Source organism: Lissotriton helveticus, chromosome 7 (genome assembly GCF_964261635.1).
Source record: "Lissotriton helveticus chromosome 7, aLisHel1.1, whole genome shotgun sequence".
In the NCBI taxonomy this organism is placed as follows: Eukaryota; Metazoa; Chordata; class Amphibia; order Caudata; family Salamandridae; genus Lissotriton; species Lissotriton helveticus.
Window position 1 is genome coordinate 1,813,238,695 of NC_136068.1, and position 16,993 is coordinate 1,813,255,687.

Sequence of the window (16,993 nt, forward strand, 5' to 3'; positions counted from 1 at the left end):
TATGTACAGGTATTGTGAACAAGTTTAGTATAGCTGTTCACTATTATAGTATTTAAAAGTTTTGCTTTTCTTTCCATTTTTAAAGAAAACTACTTTAAACTTCATCGAGGTATCTGCAGACATACTAGGCACCACAAATATCACATGACAAGGAAAGCATCGAATATGATTGGATAATATAGTTTTCAACAAAATCAATAGAAAGTACATACCTACTCCTCGTTCTTGAAACTTCTTTCTTTGAACTTTATTCTCAGCAGGTAGATCAATCTTGGTGTGGAGAGTTTTTTGCCTATGTTTGCTTCAAAAATGGCAACACAGGAAGAAGATGGACTTCATCAGCAACAATAGCAGCAGGACCAGGATGTGGAGGAGGTTGAGATTGAAGATTTAGTAGAAGCGGAGCCTCCTCAAAAGAGAGCAAGTGTTGCATGGGAGTTTTTCAAAATCCCATCTACGTAATTGAAAACAGCTGCCAAATGTGTGGCATGCACAATCTGCAACAAGACCCTCTCGCGAGGGACGAACAATAAATACTCATGTGGGATAAGGCCCATGTTATACCATCTAAAAACCTATCATGAAATAAATCTCCAACTGGCAATCAAGATGAAGAAAGCTAGAGGACCATCTACTTCATAGGCAGCAGCAACAATATCCAACCAGAAAGTCCCTTCTGAGGTGCGGACTACTGCAACGATTATGCTCCAGAGTTGTCAAGAAATGCCATGTACTGCATGGACTGTAGTCTTCTTATAAGTGCTAGTGAGCAGTGTCTTAGATCTATTTGCAACTTTGCAAAACAGCATTCATGCTAATTTCTTTCCCCTTTTAATTGTTTTGCCTTTTACAATTAAAAAAAAAAACTAAAGTATTTATATCTCTTGGAATCAGTGTATGACTGGTATATGGATGATTGTATGAATGAATAACTGGTGTATCGATGCAGCAGTGGTTCCTAAGTGAATCTAGGCATGCATAGTAGTGCCTGAGTGAGTGGATTATTGCACAGGTAGTGTTTGGGTGATTGCATGTGTGCATGGGTAGTGCCTGTGGGAAGGTGTGAGTGCATGGAAATTGCTGGGTGAATGAATGAGTGCACGGGTATTGCCTAGTGATTGTATGAGTAGTACCTGGGTGATCAGTAGTGTCTGAGTAAATGGATGAGTGCACATGTAGTGCATGAGTGAATGGATGAGTGCAAGGTGAGTGCCTGGGTGATGCGATGAGTGCATGGGCAGTGCCTGAGTTAATGAATGAGTGCATGCATTGTGCCTGAGTAAATGGAAGAGTACCAGGGTAGTACCTGGATGATTGGATGTGTCCATGGAGAGTGCCCAGGTAAATGGATGAGTGACTGGGAAGTACCTTGGTGAATGGATGAAAGTATGGATATTGCCTGAGTGAATTTATATGTGCATGGTTAGGGTCTGGGTGATTTTATAGTGCATGAGTAGTGGCTGAGTGGATGTGTCCATTGGTAGTGCCTGGATGAATTGATGAGTAAGTGGGAAGTGGCTGAGTGAGCATATGAGTGCATGGTTAGTGCCTGAGTGATTTTATATGTACATGGTTAGTGTCTGGGTGATTTCATAGAGCATGAGTAGTGGCTGAGTGAATGTATGAGTGCAAGAGAAGTACCTGGGTGATTGGATGAGAACAAGGTTTGTGGCTGAGTGATTTAATACATGCATGGTTAGTTACTGGGTAAAAGGATGAGTGCACTACAGTGTGTGAGTGACTGCATGAGTACACACGTAGTGCCTGGGTCATTGAATACGTGTATGAATAGTGCCTGAGTGAATGGATGAGCCCATGCATAGTTCCTGAGTGAATAGATGAGTGCACCGGTGGTGCCTGGGTGACTGAATGTGTGCCTGGGTAGTGACTGTGTGAATCGATGAGTGCATGGGTAATGCCTGAGTGAATAAATGAGTGCATACATAGCGTCTGGGTCATTGGATGAGTGTATGTGTAGCGCCTGAGTGAACAGATGAATGCAGGCACATTGGCTGATTAAATGGATGAGAGCAAGGGGAATGCCTGGGTGATTGGATGTATGCATGAGTCGAACCTGGTTGAATGGATAAGTGCATGGATAATGTCTGAGTGAATGGTGAGCACATGGGTAGTGCTAGTAGTGAAACAGTGAGTGCAAGCATAGTGACTGGGTGATTGTGTGAGGGCATGGATAGTTTCTTGGTAATTGGAAGAATGTAAAAATAGTACTGGGTAATTGGATGAGTGCACCGGTACTGCCTGGGTTATTAGATGAGTACATAAGTAATGCTTGCCTGAGTGGATGAGTGCATGGGCATTTCCTGAGTTAATGTTTAAGTGCATGGGTAGTGCCTGGGTGAATGGATGAGTGCGTGGGTAGTACATGAGTGAATGGATGAGCAGAAAGGTAGTGCCTGGGTGATTGGATGGGTGTATGGGCAGTGCCCGAGTAAATGGATAAGTGCATTGGCAGTGCCTGAGTAAATGGATGAGTATATATGTACTTCGTGAAGGAATGGGTGAGTGCAATGGTAGTGCCTGTGGGATTGGATGAGTGTATTAGTAGTACCTGAATGAAAGGATGTTAGTATAGTATATAGTGGTCCCAGTAATTCAAGACTGGCTGGATAATATATATAGAATAACATAAACAACCGAATAGCAATACTCTGCAAAATGTTATTATGTAGCAAATTTTATTTAGTCACACTGCAACATACATTACATATACGTCAAAATGCAAATTTCATATGTAAAAAAGGTGCCCAGCAGAACAGGGAAAGGGAGAGGGGTACGTGAATTTGGTGAGGATATGTGATAGTGAGGAAAGCATGGAAAACAGTAGAATCATATGCCAATTTCAGAACAAATCAGGCTTTCAATCTTAAGCCAAGGGTACCTGAATTATCCATAATAATTGGGTAGCTAGACCCCATGGATGAAACACAATTAATAGATTCTCTGTTGTTTCCAAGGTCTGGCATAAAGAAGGAGAAATGTCGACGTTTTGACCCCAAAGTTTTAATGTGGGCCGATGAACACCTTACACAGGGGTCTTCATCAGGACAGTGATGAAGGGAGGGCACCTAAAGTCAAAGTATAAAACACAATTGGTACCGAGGAAATAATTGTAACAACTACTTGTAAAGCCACAAGGGTCCACGCATGATTACCAGGATCCTGCAATGAGGACTCAAAATAGGGGTTGAGGGCCAGTAAGCTCCTAAACGAAGAGTGCAACAGCAACACCTAAAGGATACATACAAGGTGTTTTGATAAGGGACCATAGTAGCTCACTGGAGAAAGTTCAAAAATACTTAACAAGTAAGGCGATAGTGGAAATATAGCTACAATTACACATGCCGCCAAACAATCCTGCGTGTCCCTTCTGAAAATACACCATTCAAACAATATAATTCTTGCCACACGTGTCACTGCTAGAGAGACTTCCAGTGATTAATATCTGAAAAAGGAAATATACAGGGAGGAGTTACTAAATGAACTAAACTACTGAAGGCAGTCAAAAAATTATAGCAAATTATAGATGAAGCACCCTTAGACCCTAAAAGACAGTTATTGGCGAGGTGTGACATAGTCTCTCTATACACGAGCATCCCCAGTGCCTAGCACTTGAAGTCATTCGCAGGGCACTAGACAGGAGACCAGCACCTATGGCCGTGCCAACAAACTTCATTGTGGCACTCCTATCCTTAGCTATGATGAAGAATTTTTTCTCTTTCAAGGAAATTTCTATCTCCAAACCAAGGGAGTGGCCATGGGGGCGGCCTTCCCACCGGACATGGCCATTATTTGTATGCATTATTTTGAGAGTTCCTTCATTTACAATCCAAGGAACCAATACTGTGACAAAGTGACTGAATGGAGAAGTTACATCGACGATGTCCTTATGATATGGTCTTGGTTTGCTTAGGAACTACAATCATTCAATGATGGGCTCAATAAACAGATTAAAGACATCCAGTTTGCGATGCAGTCTGATAAACATCAAGTCGACTTTCTAGACATCACGATCTTTCACGAGGATGGCAAACTACATACAACCTCATACCGCAAACCAGCGGAACATAATTTACTATTACGCTATAGCAGCCACCACCCCGCAGCCTAAGGGATAACCAACCGATTGGTCAGTTTTTCCGGATCCGCCCGAACTGCTCTAAGAAAAGTGACTATATGGCAGAGGCAGATGTCTAGAGTCAACGACTACTGGAGAGAGGTTACCCATGATGCCTCGTCAAGAAAAAGTCCAAGAGCTTGGTACAGCCCTCGCAAATCCTTATTGATGGTAATGGACAAAAGCGATCGACCTTTGGAAAGAATGATCTGCGTGACCACGTTTAACACTCAAAGCTGTACTATCAAAAAAATCATCAATAAAACCTGGTCATTAATTTCTGATGATGTTGCTCAACCTAACCCACCAATGCACGCCTTTAAGAGAGCAAAAAGTGTTAAAGACCATGTAGTCCGCTCTTATTTGGATAATCCAGCTAAACCGTCCCAACAAACACTTTGGAACCTTCCCAAACAGATGGGGCAGTATTGCTATTCTGATGTTTATGTTATTCTATATATATTATCCAGCCAGTCTTGACTTACTGGGACCACTATATATTGGACTACTATTCATCCGGGTCCCAGTACCATTGTTTTTCCCCTTTTTATGTATAACTGAATGAAACGATGAGCAATGGATAGTGCCTAAATGAACGGATGAATCCAAGGGATAGTGCCGGTGCGATTGTATGTGTGAATGAATAGTACCTGGGTGAATGGAAGAGTGCATAGATAATATCAGAGTGAATGGATGAGTGCATGGGTAGTGCTTGGGTGATTGGATGTGTGCATGGGTAGTGTCTGGGTGAATGAATGAGTATATGGGTAGTGCCTGGGTGATTGGATGAGTATATGGCTATTGCTGGGGGATTGGATGAGTGCATGGGTAGTGCCTGAGTAAATGGATGAGTGTATGTATAGTACCTGAGTGAATGAATGAGTGCAAGGGTAGTATCTAGGGAACTGGACATTTTCATGGGTAGTGCCTGGATGAATGGATGAGTGCATGAAAACTGCCTGCATCAATGGAAGAGTGCATGGGAAGTGCCTGAGTGATTATGTGAGTACAAGGGTAGTGCCTTGGTGATTGCAAGAGTGCATTGATAATGTCTGGGTAATTGGATGAATGTGTAGGTAGTGCCTGAGTGATTGGATGAGTGCATGGGTAGTGCTTAGGTAACTGGATGGGTTTGAGAGTAGCACCTGGGTGATTCAATTGGCGCATAGATAGCAAGTCATTGAATGGATTAGAGCATGGGTAGTGCCTGGTTCATTAAAAAAATATATCTTCATTGCATTTTTGAATTTTATAACATACTGAAAAAAGAGTACATATAGCTGAGGTGCCCAACAGAAACATGAATATGGAATATATGTGTATGTACGCCTCTACAAGTGTGCCATGCTAGTAAACAGTTGCATGCTGCACTCTTCTCATATTGCATTGTACCATTCGCTTATTTACAGATAATAATGTCTGCATGATATGTAGTCACGTCTCAGATAATATCATTCAATTAACACATGTAATCACATGGGGGGCACAAACGTATGGCCACCTCAGTATAAATTAGGAAATCCACAAAATGTGCCAATAAGATATACGTTATCTGGTGGACTAAACTAATAACTTTCAAAACAAACTGCCTTACACGACTGGGCATGGGTTCATGCGCCTAATATATTATATCATGTAGACTCGCCAGGGGGGCACTATGACTCATACAGGTTATGATGAGAGTGGCATACTAGATAACCGGTCGGGGACCAGAGGAGACTCCGAGCGGCGGTTCAGGCCCAGACATATTTCGCCATAGGTCATAATTAATAATGGATGCCGCAGGTTTGTTCGCTCGGAGCCACCGGTGCTCAAGTTAGGCACTGTTGGGGGGCACTGCCATCTTCACTGTCATTCTTGTGCAAGAATGCTGTGAGTATGGTGTCCCAGTGCTGCGCTTGTGGATATTTACGGAGCCCAGATGTTTCCTCCCAGTGTAGTGTCATACTTTCTGCCTGTGCCCATATCATGAGTGATTTTCCCAACTGATTATTTCTGAGGATGTACTGTGTTTCCACATCTTCTTGATCAATCGCTTTGCCCCTATCAGACCCAGATCTCGAAAACGGGATGTGACTCTATTCTTCTTGGACCTGGCGTATAGCCCCAGTATGCAAACTTCCCACGTATGCAGCAGGGGTATGTCCGTGCAAGTATCAAGTGCCGTGGCTACTGCGTGCCAGTAGAGTTGTAGGGAGATGCAGGACCAGAGCATGTGTAAAAGGTTCACATTAATGATAAGTGCCTGGTTCATTGCCCTACTGCATGGGTACTGCCTGAGTAAATGGGAGAGTGTATTGGTACTTCTTGGGTGATTGGATTTGTGCATGGGCAGTGCCTATTATTTGTATGAATACGTGGGCAGTGATTGGGTAACTGGATGAGTACAGAAGTAGATCCTCATTGAACGCATAGTTTATGGATGATTGAGTGAGTGTAAGGATTGTACCTGGGTAAAAAGATGAGTGCTTGAGAACTGGATGTGTGAATGGATGAGTGCATGGGTAGTGGATGTGTGAATGGATGAGTACAAAGGAAGTACCTGGGTGATTGGATATGTGCATGATTAATACCTGGTTGAAAGATGAGTACATGGGTAGTGCTTGAGTAAATGAATGAGTGGAAGGACAGTGCCTAGGTGATGTGGTGAGTTTATGGATAGTGCATGGGTGAATGAATGCATAGTGCCTGCATTATTGGGTGAGTGCATGAATAGTGACTGGGTGATTGGATGAGTACATGGGTAGTGTCTCATGCATGAATAAGTGCATGGGTAGTTGCTGAGCGAATGGATGAGCACATACATAGTGCCTGAGTGAATGGATTAGTACATGGTTAGTGACTGTGTGAATGAATGAGTGCTTGGGTAGTGCCTGAGTGAATGGATGAGTGCATGGATAATGGCTGGGTAAATGAATGAGTATGTGGGTAGTGCATTGGTGAATGGATGAGTGTATGGGTAGTGCCTGAGTGAATGAATGAGAGCAAGGGTAGTACCTGAGTGACTTGATGTGTGCCTGAATAATGGATGGATGAAAGTTTGATTGTATGTGTAGTGCTTGGGTGATTGGATGAGTGCATGGCTAGTGGCTGCATGAATACATGAGTGCATGGTTAGTACCTGGGTGTATAGATGAATGCATGGGTAGTGCGTGAGTGAGTCAATCAGTGCAAGGGAATTGCCTTTGTACATGAATGAATGGAAGGTTGACACAAGGGTGATTGGGTGAGTGCATGGATATTGCCTGGGTGATTAGATGAATGAATGCATAGTCCCTGCATGATTGGATGAGTGCATGGGTAGTGTCTCAGTATATAGATGGGTACATGAGTAGTGGCTGAGTGAATGGCTAAGTGCAATGGGAGTGCCTGGGTGAATGGATGAGTGATTGGGTAGTATTTGAGTGAATGGATGAGTGCAAGGGTAGTGCCTCAGTGAATGGATTATTACATGGATAATGGCTGGGTGAATACATTAGTGCATAGCTAGTGCCTAGTTGAATCAATAAGTGCATTGGTAATGCCTGAGTGATTGGATGAGTGAATGGGTAGTACATGGGTGAATAGATGAGTGCCTGGCCAATCATGGAGGTAGCTTGCTGTAGACAATTCCCCCAATAGGCCAAAGAATGTCTCACATGATCCCTATATATGTCAACACAATACCACATTTCCTTATTCATGATTCTCCTTGAACTTTGGTTCTATAAATAGCAAATATGAATTTGGTAACTTTTTGGGTACTCTTGATGTGAATGTTACTTGTAGGTCATTGCACCCTGTCCATCCTGTGTGACATCTTAAATATATTGTGTAGTGTCCAGAGGTTTTATTAACTTCTTCATGAAATATGGTTGTTATAGTTACGAAAGTTTGTTATGAGATGGAAATTTGTGCAGCTTTAAAGTTTGTAATTTCAGTTCCTAATTTAGTACCATCCACTCTGCATCATTGTAGCATGACTATGATATTTTCCATACCTTTGTATAAATAATGTTGACCTAAGTTCTGATCTGCTGTTTGGGCATGTCATTTCTTGATGAGCGTTTGTAGGTTATTCTTTAAACAGCACAACTTTACAAACTAGTAATGAGAGTAAAGGAATCGTTCTGATTTGATTTCAGTACGAGACGTAAATTCACAATCTTCAAAGTTGTTGGTCCACTCATAAGTTAAACCAAATAATTAATTGATATTCAGATCTTCTTCATATAATATTCCTAGCATTACCATTGGAAAAGCATGCTAGGGAAGATTTTGATTTTGAGAGCCCCCTACTGATCCAGTACAGTCATCTGTGAGTTTTCTTATTCCAGTAGCAGAACGTGTAATACTTATATCACTTCTTATTTCTTCAGGTAAACTACACAGTTGTGAAGACATTCTTTTCTTTAATAGCATTTCTAAAACTAGGCAAATGACATAGTCCATTTAACACTGCATTTGCATAAAAGTTTCCTCCATATTTATTATCAACGGGATAGGCTTGTATTACCCAATTGTGCTCTAGTTTTCTTTTCTTTCCACTGTTTTGATTTTCTTTGTGTTCATATTTCTGTTGGACTTTTTTGATATTTTCTGCTTTGGACACATAATTTTGGAACCACAGAATATAGGCCTGAATGAGCAGCATATGTATACTCTTTACACAGCTCACATCAGCACTTAGTTTTGTCTCATCAAAATCAATCAGAAATAAACCAGACAATGTTCTAATTTGTGACAAAGAAAATTATGATATTCCTTCTTTGAATACACTACTAGTACTAATATTAACAAGACCTGCATCTACACTTAAACCTTGCAAATTGTGAATAGTTACTGCATACGCTAAAGACATTAGGAACCGTTTTCACTGGACATACATGTCTTTCACAAGCAGGAAACGTAGGACGCATCTACTAATCTGCGTAACTTCAGCAATATTATCACATTTTATGGCAAAGTATTCCACAGCATTTCTGTTTGGAAAATTAACCAATCTCATAACTTTACCAATTGCACCAACTAACCCTTCTTTAACATTTAAATTACGACGTAAGATTACGCGACAATTTTTACAGATACGTATCTGTTTCTCCATACCTGTAGTTTTTGACACATACCTTTCAAACTATCCAATGTTTATTACAGTTTCTCTGTTAGTAGCACTGTAACACTTTGGTGTTCCATTTTATCATTTGCTCTCATTTTAACAATCTCTTCTATTTCCTATTTGCAATAATTGTTCATTGAATTTACTACACTCCCCAAGAGTTGGCATCAATCAAAAAACAGACTTCTCTTCCTTAAAAGAAATGTACCTTACTTCTCTAGCTGATACATTACTTGGAAACATATTTTAATGAGACAGGTTTGTAATCCTGTCTTTCCCTCTTTTGTGAGGACCACTTGTATATCCTTTAGTATATCTGCATCGTGTGAATCTGATGATTGGGGCACATTTTGGATGAACTCTTTGTATTGAAAGTTTTCCCAAAGCATTACATTTCCAATACTTCCTACTGAATTATTTGTTTCAGTATGTAATAGTTTCTTTAGTCCTTTTACTGGAGTTAGTTGTAGCAGGGGCCGATTACAATCTCGTCCAGAAAGCATTCCTACCGAATCGGTCCTGGAATGCTTTCCGGATGACTCAGATCAGGTGAGTCCAACCGAGCGATTCGAATATATTCTGATGCTTCTGGATACGATTCAATCAGACTCCTATTGACTTCACTTTGAGCCTGTGTCCCAAATGAGAACATAGGCTCCCATTGACAAAAGGGGTGACTGGGGGAAATCATGCACCCTGTGACAGGCACTTGGTGCCTGTAACACTGTGCATGGTTGGAAAAAGGGGTCTCTAGGGAACCCCCAGGGGCCCAATTCGGAGGGCCCTGGGTGAAGGGGAGCCTGTTACAGGCACCCAAAGACAGATCCAGGCAGCCAATTAATTCTAGAGAAACCGATTAGGAATGGCTGTCTGAATCGGTCATCATAATCGCTCGCTCAAAAACCAAGTCCTTAGAGCTGTATGATTCAGCTGAGAAAGACACGACCTGTTTGAACTAGGTCTGGGCAGTGAACTTCGCCGAGTTTGCAGAGTTTTCTGCACTCCACGGAGCTCGCTGAGGGCAAAAAACTCTGCTTCGCGATGAGCAGCATAGTTATTTCCCAGCTCGAGATTGCGAGCAGTAAGTTGCGATTGTGAATAGTAAGTTAACGAGCACGAGCTGCCACTCGGGTTGAATTTCTACCAGAGCGGCAGGAATACCAGCACAAACTGCAGTTTGCACTGCACTCCGCCACTAGTGGAACTACGCCCAGGCCTGGTCAGAATGCCTTTCAGAACTGACTCGGACAGCCATAATGGGTTACGGGCATCGAAATCGGTCATTGGAGAGTGTGTACAATTTGGTTTGAAACAAGGGTTTCAAATTGTATTCGGCAAACCCAAATCCGATTTGGAACCCTTCTGAACGACACCAAAATTACATCAGTTTTTGTTTCACCGATGGAACAGAAACTCTTTCTGCAGTTTCGCTACAAATCTCTTCCCACTAAACTGTTTTGCTCAAAATGATCTAACTGTAATGACTTGGTTGATGTTTGTCCTGCATGCCAAGGTAGTCCAGAATGCATGCTCCATCTACTCTTTTTTTGCCTGAGCTATTAGTCCCTGAGGAAAAAATGGATTGTCCCGCTATGTTTTCTAGCGGGACGGGGGCACTACCTAGAGGTCCTACGTTGTTTGTGTACTGATACTCATTAGTCTACTGTACTGTATAGTATTTATGGGAAAAACCTCATCTTGAAAAGTGATTCCAAACCTGGACTTTATGTAATTGTCCACTAATGGCTGTGTAAATAGGGGATCTTAGCACCGTAATTTTTATTACACTTTTGGCTGCTTCTGCACGTAGCACTTTTTCAAATGTTTTGGCGGACCTTTTTATTCTGAAATTGTATAAATGTTTTTATGTATTTTTCTTTTAACCTATTCCTCTTTATTGTATTGTTGATCTATTTTTTTAAGGCCAAACAGTCTGTGCTGCATACTTTTTTGGATCTGTGTGATCGTAATAAAGTTTGTTGATGAATATTTGCTGCATTCTCAAACGTATAAAATCTAGCATTAGGTTACACACCATGCTGACTTCATCAATAATTAGTAGCTTTAATTGATTTAGTACTCTTGCCACTTCATGACAAGCATCACATATCATTTTTGAATTGTAATTTGTTGTCATGCTAAACAGCCAACATTAATAATTGATGAAGGGTAACTCCTTTAACATTATGAGCAGTTAAGCCTGTTGGTGCAATGACTATACAGGACTAATTGAAATCTGCTGTCTTCTGTAAGTAGCATGACAGTACATTAATCAATAAGCTTTTTCCAGTTTCAGCTTGAACACATGTACAATAATTGGAATATATGTAGAACATTCTCACTTTTGAGAAATCCATGTTCTGCTCAACCTTTTCAAAAATGTCTTTCTGATTTGTATTCAATTGCTGTTTTAGTAGTTTTAAATCCAGTTTCCCATCATACTTGCTGCATTGCATTCTCCACTTCATTCATAGGTGTTTCAGCATCATTGTCAATGATTGGCTGTCCAAGAATATCTTGACTTTCTGGTGCTAAACTTTGACTGCTCTGAGAATTCTCTCTTGCTATCTCAGCAGCAATTGTTTCTTATTATTCAATCTCTTCTCTTAACATTTGAAGATACACTGGAAACACATGGCACTCAGAGTGTTGAATGAGTCTACATAACAGTCAAATTCTCCAAATAGCGTGCTTTCAGATTGCCATAGCTTGAACGACTGTAACAAGGCTAAATAGAAAAACTCTCTTCTGTCTGGAGTTTGGCAACTTAGCTTTCGATGGTTGATAATACTAAGCATGGGCAGTGAACTCCTCTCCGCTGGCGGAGTTTACAGAAATGTTTTGCACTCCTGACTTCCCTTGGAATGCGACGATCGGTAAAAACATCAGTTTAAATGCCGGCGCCATGCGTGCTTACCTTAAATAAATAATGCTAAATAATTCAGTTAAATACAACCAGTCTATACGCCCATCCATTTCTTTATGTGAAAATGGCAAACATTCAGGCCTTTTTATACTGGCCACTCCAAAATACTCCGGTGGAGTGGCAGGAGTTTTTTTATGTTTGAGAGTGGCTAATGTGTTGTGTGCACTCCACTGTGCAGCTGCTGGGTAGGAGTGAGCCAAGCGGAGAGTGAGTCCGAAGGTCAACATTAGCACAGGGTAGGTAAGAGTCTGGACTCAGAGCATGAGTTATGTGCCCAGTGTGCCAGCCTGGTAGGCCTCAAACATGATGGACTTTGCCAGCTTTTCCCTCATACTGTAAGTAAAAGTATGTTGTCCCACTACGTTCAGAATCCTGAATTTGTTATAGTATTGTCACAGCCTGTGAGTAGATTGTTTTATGACCAAGTAGTCACAGTTACTTGGCTACCACCCATGCCAGTGTCCCAGCCATCCTGAGGGGTGGAGGGGCCCCTGATACTTGGGCAGGCAGTGATGTGGCTGCAGGAGCCAATGGCTTTACTCTTTTGATGGGCGTTGAGGGGGTCTGTCTCCCTCTAAGGAGCAGAGCTTGTTTCTGTACTGCTGTTACTCAGTAACTCAGTGCTAATGAGCTCAAAGTAAGATTAACAACTTTTAATGAGGGCATTAACAGGGATTTATTCTGGGTTCAGTGAAGTGGCTATGTGATTCTGCTGGTCGGACCTGAGTGCTCATGGTGTTTCCTTCGTTGTTCCCCCACATGGGTTCAATCTGTCCACCTGCTCCCACCTTACAATCAGACATGCGTGAGGATGGTACCTATGCACAGATGTGTGGAAAGCTTAGGGACATCCGAGAGTGGAGCGCAGCGCTTCCTGCACTTTTCCTATATGTATTTCTTTAAAGCTAAAAGATTGTTCTAGAGAAAACATACTCTGTAATTAACACTTGGTATTGAGACTGCACTGGTTGCCAATAGAAAAAACGAGTTATGTTCAAGACAATGTGCCACTGCCATCGCATTCTAACACAAAACAGCCCAAAGTACCTCCAACCACTGCTACCCCAATATACCCCAGGACGGAATCTAAGATCCATGGGGAAGGCTCTGGTAATGATACCAAGGATACACAGAGGCATAATGGGGGCTCGCTCTTTCAGAGACCTAGCAGCTAAGACATGGAACAGCCTACCAATTGCGCTGAGGACAAAGACATGTGAAAGCAGAGTCCGCAAGCAACTAAAGACTTGGCTGTTTACCAAAATAGACTAACGGAAATATCAGGCAGTAAATGTCTCCCAGTAGGAAAGCAGATTGACGACATTCCATCTCACAACTTTGATCAGATGTCCTAGCGTGGGGACACACTGTTGGTGTAACCAAGCGGTTTACAAATGGAAATAATAATAATGATAATTCTTTAACTGGCGTCCGCCTCCAGCAGAGTGCCATCTGTAGAATATCTTGTGTCCAGACAGTCTTCAGTTGCCTCAGGACTATCAAAGAAGTGAGTTTTGCTGTTTGCTGTTTCCCCCAGGCGTGCCGGGAATAGCAAGGAGTACCTAAGGTATTGTTGCCCTAGGCTGCGCTTCACTGCCATGTAGAAATATTGTTGCCGTTGGACCAGTACTGTATAATCAGGAAAAAACATGATGTTTTGATTCTCCAACTGGACAACAAGCATTTTCCTGGTTTCCTGAAGGATAACATCCATGCTCCGGTAGTTCATCAGTCGTAACAGGAACTGTCTTGCATTGGCTCCTGGGGAGGGCCTTTGGTAGATATCCTGTGCGCACGTTCAAGGACGAAGTGAGGGGAGAGCGACCCCTCCAGAAGCATGTCTCTCAGCAAATTTTCAGTGTACGCCACCGTATCTTTTCCATCCAAGCCTTCTGGAAGGCCCACCACGCATCTTGATCGACCCTCAGGATCTTCGGCACAATGATCCTGGAAATCCACTCAGTCAGCAAGATCGTTAAGTCATTTCCCTGCTGCCGTCACCTGAGGGGAAAGTGTCTGCATGGTGTCTTCCACTGCAGATTTTCTACCCGCAAGTTTGCAGTGATCCACATGCAGAAGGGTCAAGTCGATGGCCAACTTGTCTATTTGACTTTCAAGGGAAGTGCGTGTCTGCTCCATGGTTTTTCCCAGTTTCTCCACCGCTGCCAGAACAGAGTCCAGTTTACTAGACATTAGGCCAGATGATTCCTCCCCATACATCTTGTCAGACTGGGCACATGTCAAGGGGGTGAGTTGGTGGGCCCCCGGTGCCAACCTAAGGTCTGCCTCTGTGTGACATAGGGATGTTACAGAGGAGACAGTGTCAATCCCTCAGTGTGTGAAGGTAGGAAGGGGAGAAAGGCATGTTCCCTAGTCAATTTGTCCTCTAAAAGGGGGACTTAGCAGGGAGTGTCCGACATGGCAGTTGCGCAGCAGTCCGGCCGAGGGTGGCTCAGGTTTCATTTAGTGACACTGCTAAGCTGATGCTGGGGGAAATGCTAGCGAAAGAGCCACCACAATTCTACTGCATACGGTGTCCAATGGGCCTTGAAGATATGATTGCAACAGTCCAATGCAGCATTTGGCTTTCATCCCCCAGCCCCCTACCTCACCAACATCAGCACCCAGTAGAGGTCCCACAGTGAGTTCTGCAGCTGTTGTTTGTGTCCCAAGCGTTTATGTGTCGCCGGCTGATAATGTATTTACCCTTGTCTAACTGTGTCCCCAGGTGCACAAGTCCATTACCTGTAGGTGCCTCCACTGGTGGCGGGGGTAGCAAGCGGGTGCTGCAGCTCAAACGTGTCCTGTTTTATCAGGCCTTAAAGAAAGTTATTTCCAGCACTTCTGTTTACCATGTATCAGTCCGCTATGTTGGAACCCACTTCATTTGACTTCGCAGGGGCTGTAGTTTCTGCCACGCTGTCAAGCAGGGCCTTCCACTGACCAACACACAGAATTGCAGTCCCCTCGGTCTGGGAGCAGCATGCACGTTGTGTAGTTGACACTGTGTTGTGGTGTTTAGCTCTGCACGGCCTCAGCAGCTGGTTCGGTAGGCAAAAGAGTGTCTCTGTGGGCAGCAAGGCTTACCACAATTTGTCCCATTGCGAGGCTACCATATATTGGTGTGTCATACACATTCAGGCTTCGTGCACAATACGGGTTGCAGAACACCAGTGCTCATGTGGAGGGAGCCAGTGGGGTCACAAGCCTTACTCTGGGCGGGCAGGTGCCACCAGCACACACCACAAGCTGGAGGGAACAGCTTTGTTGCTTGTTCCTGGTGTTGCAGCCGAATCGGCAGGGCCCAACACTGACGTTTCTTACGGGCAGCAGCCAGGTGTATCACCTCACCAGTCAGGCACCTCCTCCGCAAAATGGCAGCGATCTCCGTGTATTCCCTCCGCTACGGCCCCAGATGGCTACATGTCACCCTGGTCTCAACAGGGGTCAACCAGCAGAACGTATGGCCTCAGGATCAGTTTCTGATGGATCTATGAAGCAGACAAGGGTGAATCTGTGATGGATATCTAACAGGGCACGTCTGAATCAATTACCCACATGGCCACGCCCCCCATGTAAATACCATGCATAGTACAATATTAGACATAGAAGAAGTACTGGTTTGGTATATTGCCAATGGCTTCAACACAGACCAGATCCTCCAGAAGCTGGCGTTAGCAAAGGCTGCATCCAGAGAAATCATGGCAACAAGAGCAGCAGAAGTTATTTTGACCTGGAGAAAATCTTGCTATGAATACAGTGAACAAGTTGGGCACAGGGTTGCTACAAGGACTAGACAGAAAACCACTGGGGTGAGACATCTTAGAGATTAAAAATCTAAAGAAGAAGCAATCACACTATCCAGTGAAATACGCATAGTTTTCTAAAGTGACTATGAGAATTTATACAGGGAAAATAAGCACAGGGAGGCCAAGAACAAAAAAGAATATTTTGCATTGCTTACTGCCGACACCTTCTCACTAGAAGACTCAAAGTCTTTGGAGGACATATTTTTAGACAAGGAAATTCAAGAATCCCTCAGGGAACTTCCACCTGGTAAGGCTGTAGGGCCTGACCAAATTCCCATTATAATTTCATAAAGTTTTTTTTCAATTTTTGGGGGATTATTTAAGTTTTGTAATGCGCCAGACACAGAAAGGGGAAGCACCTCCAGAGTCATTGGTAGAAGCTAGCATGATTATTTTTCTAAAGAAAAGAAAGCTGCCTAATGAACCTGGTTCTTATAGATCTATTAGTTTAATGAATAGCGATGCACAATTCTTTAAAAAAATCCTTGCGTATCATTTTGAGCACCAGCACAGATTAATCTCAGGCAGAGGCACAGCCGAACATATTCACAGACTTATTACTATGTTTGATGGTACCTCCGCCACACAAGATCCTATGGAGCTTATCTTGCTCGACGCCAAGAAGACGTTCAATAGGGTTTCGTGGGGCTTTCTCTGGACCGTACTCGAGAATGCGGGGGTAGGAAAGGGGTATATTAGAGCCATACAGACACTATGTAGAAGTCCTAAAATTCGACTCTGGTTAATGGGGGGGGGGTGAAGCGACCCCTATTACTATCACACGTGGGACAAGGCAGGGTTATCCATGCTCGCCCCTCCTATTCGCTTTCTATATTGACCCTTTGATTAGGAAAATTGAGGCGAATAAGGGAATCCTTCCTATACGACTAAATGGCTTTGAAACTAAGATTTTGGGATATGCAGAGGACCTGGCAATAACTGCTTCAAATCCATCTGTGGCTTTAACTGAAATAGAGCATGAGGCGGAACATTTTGGGGTGATCTCAGGCTATCGGCTTAACTGGGAA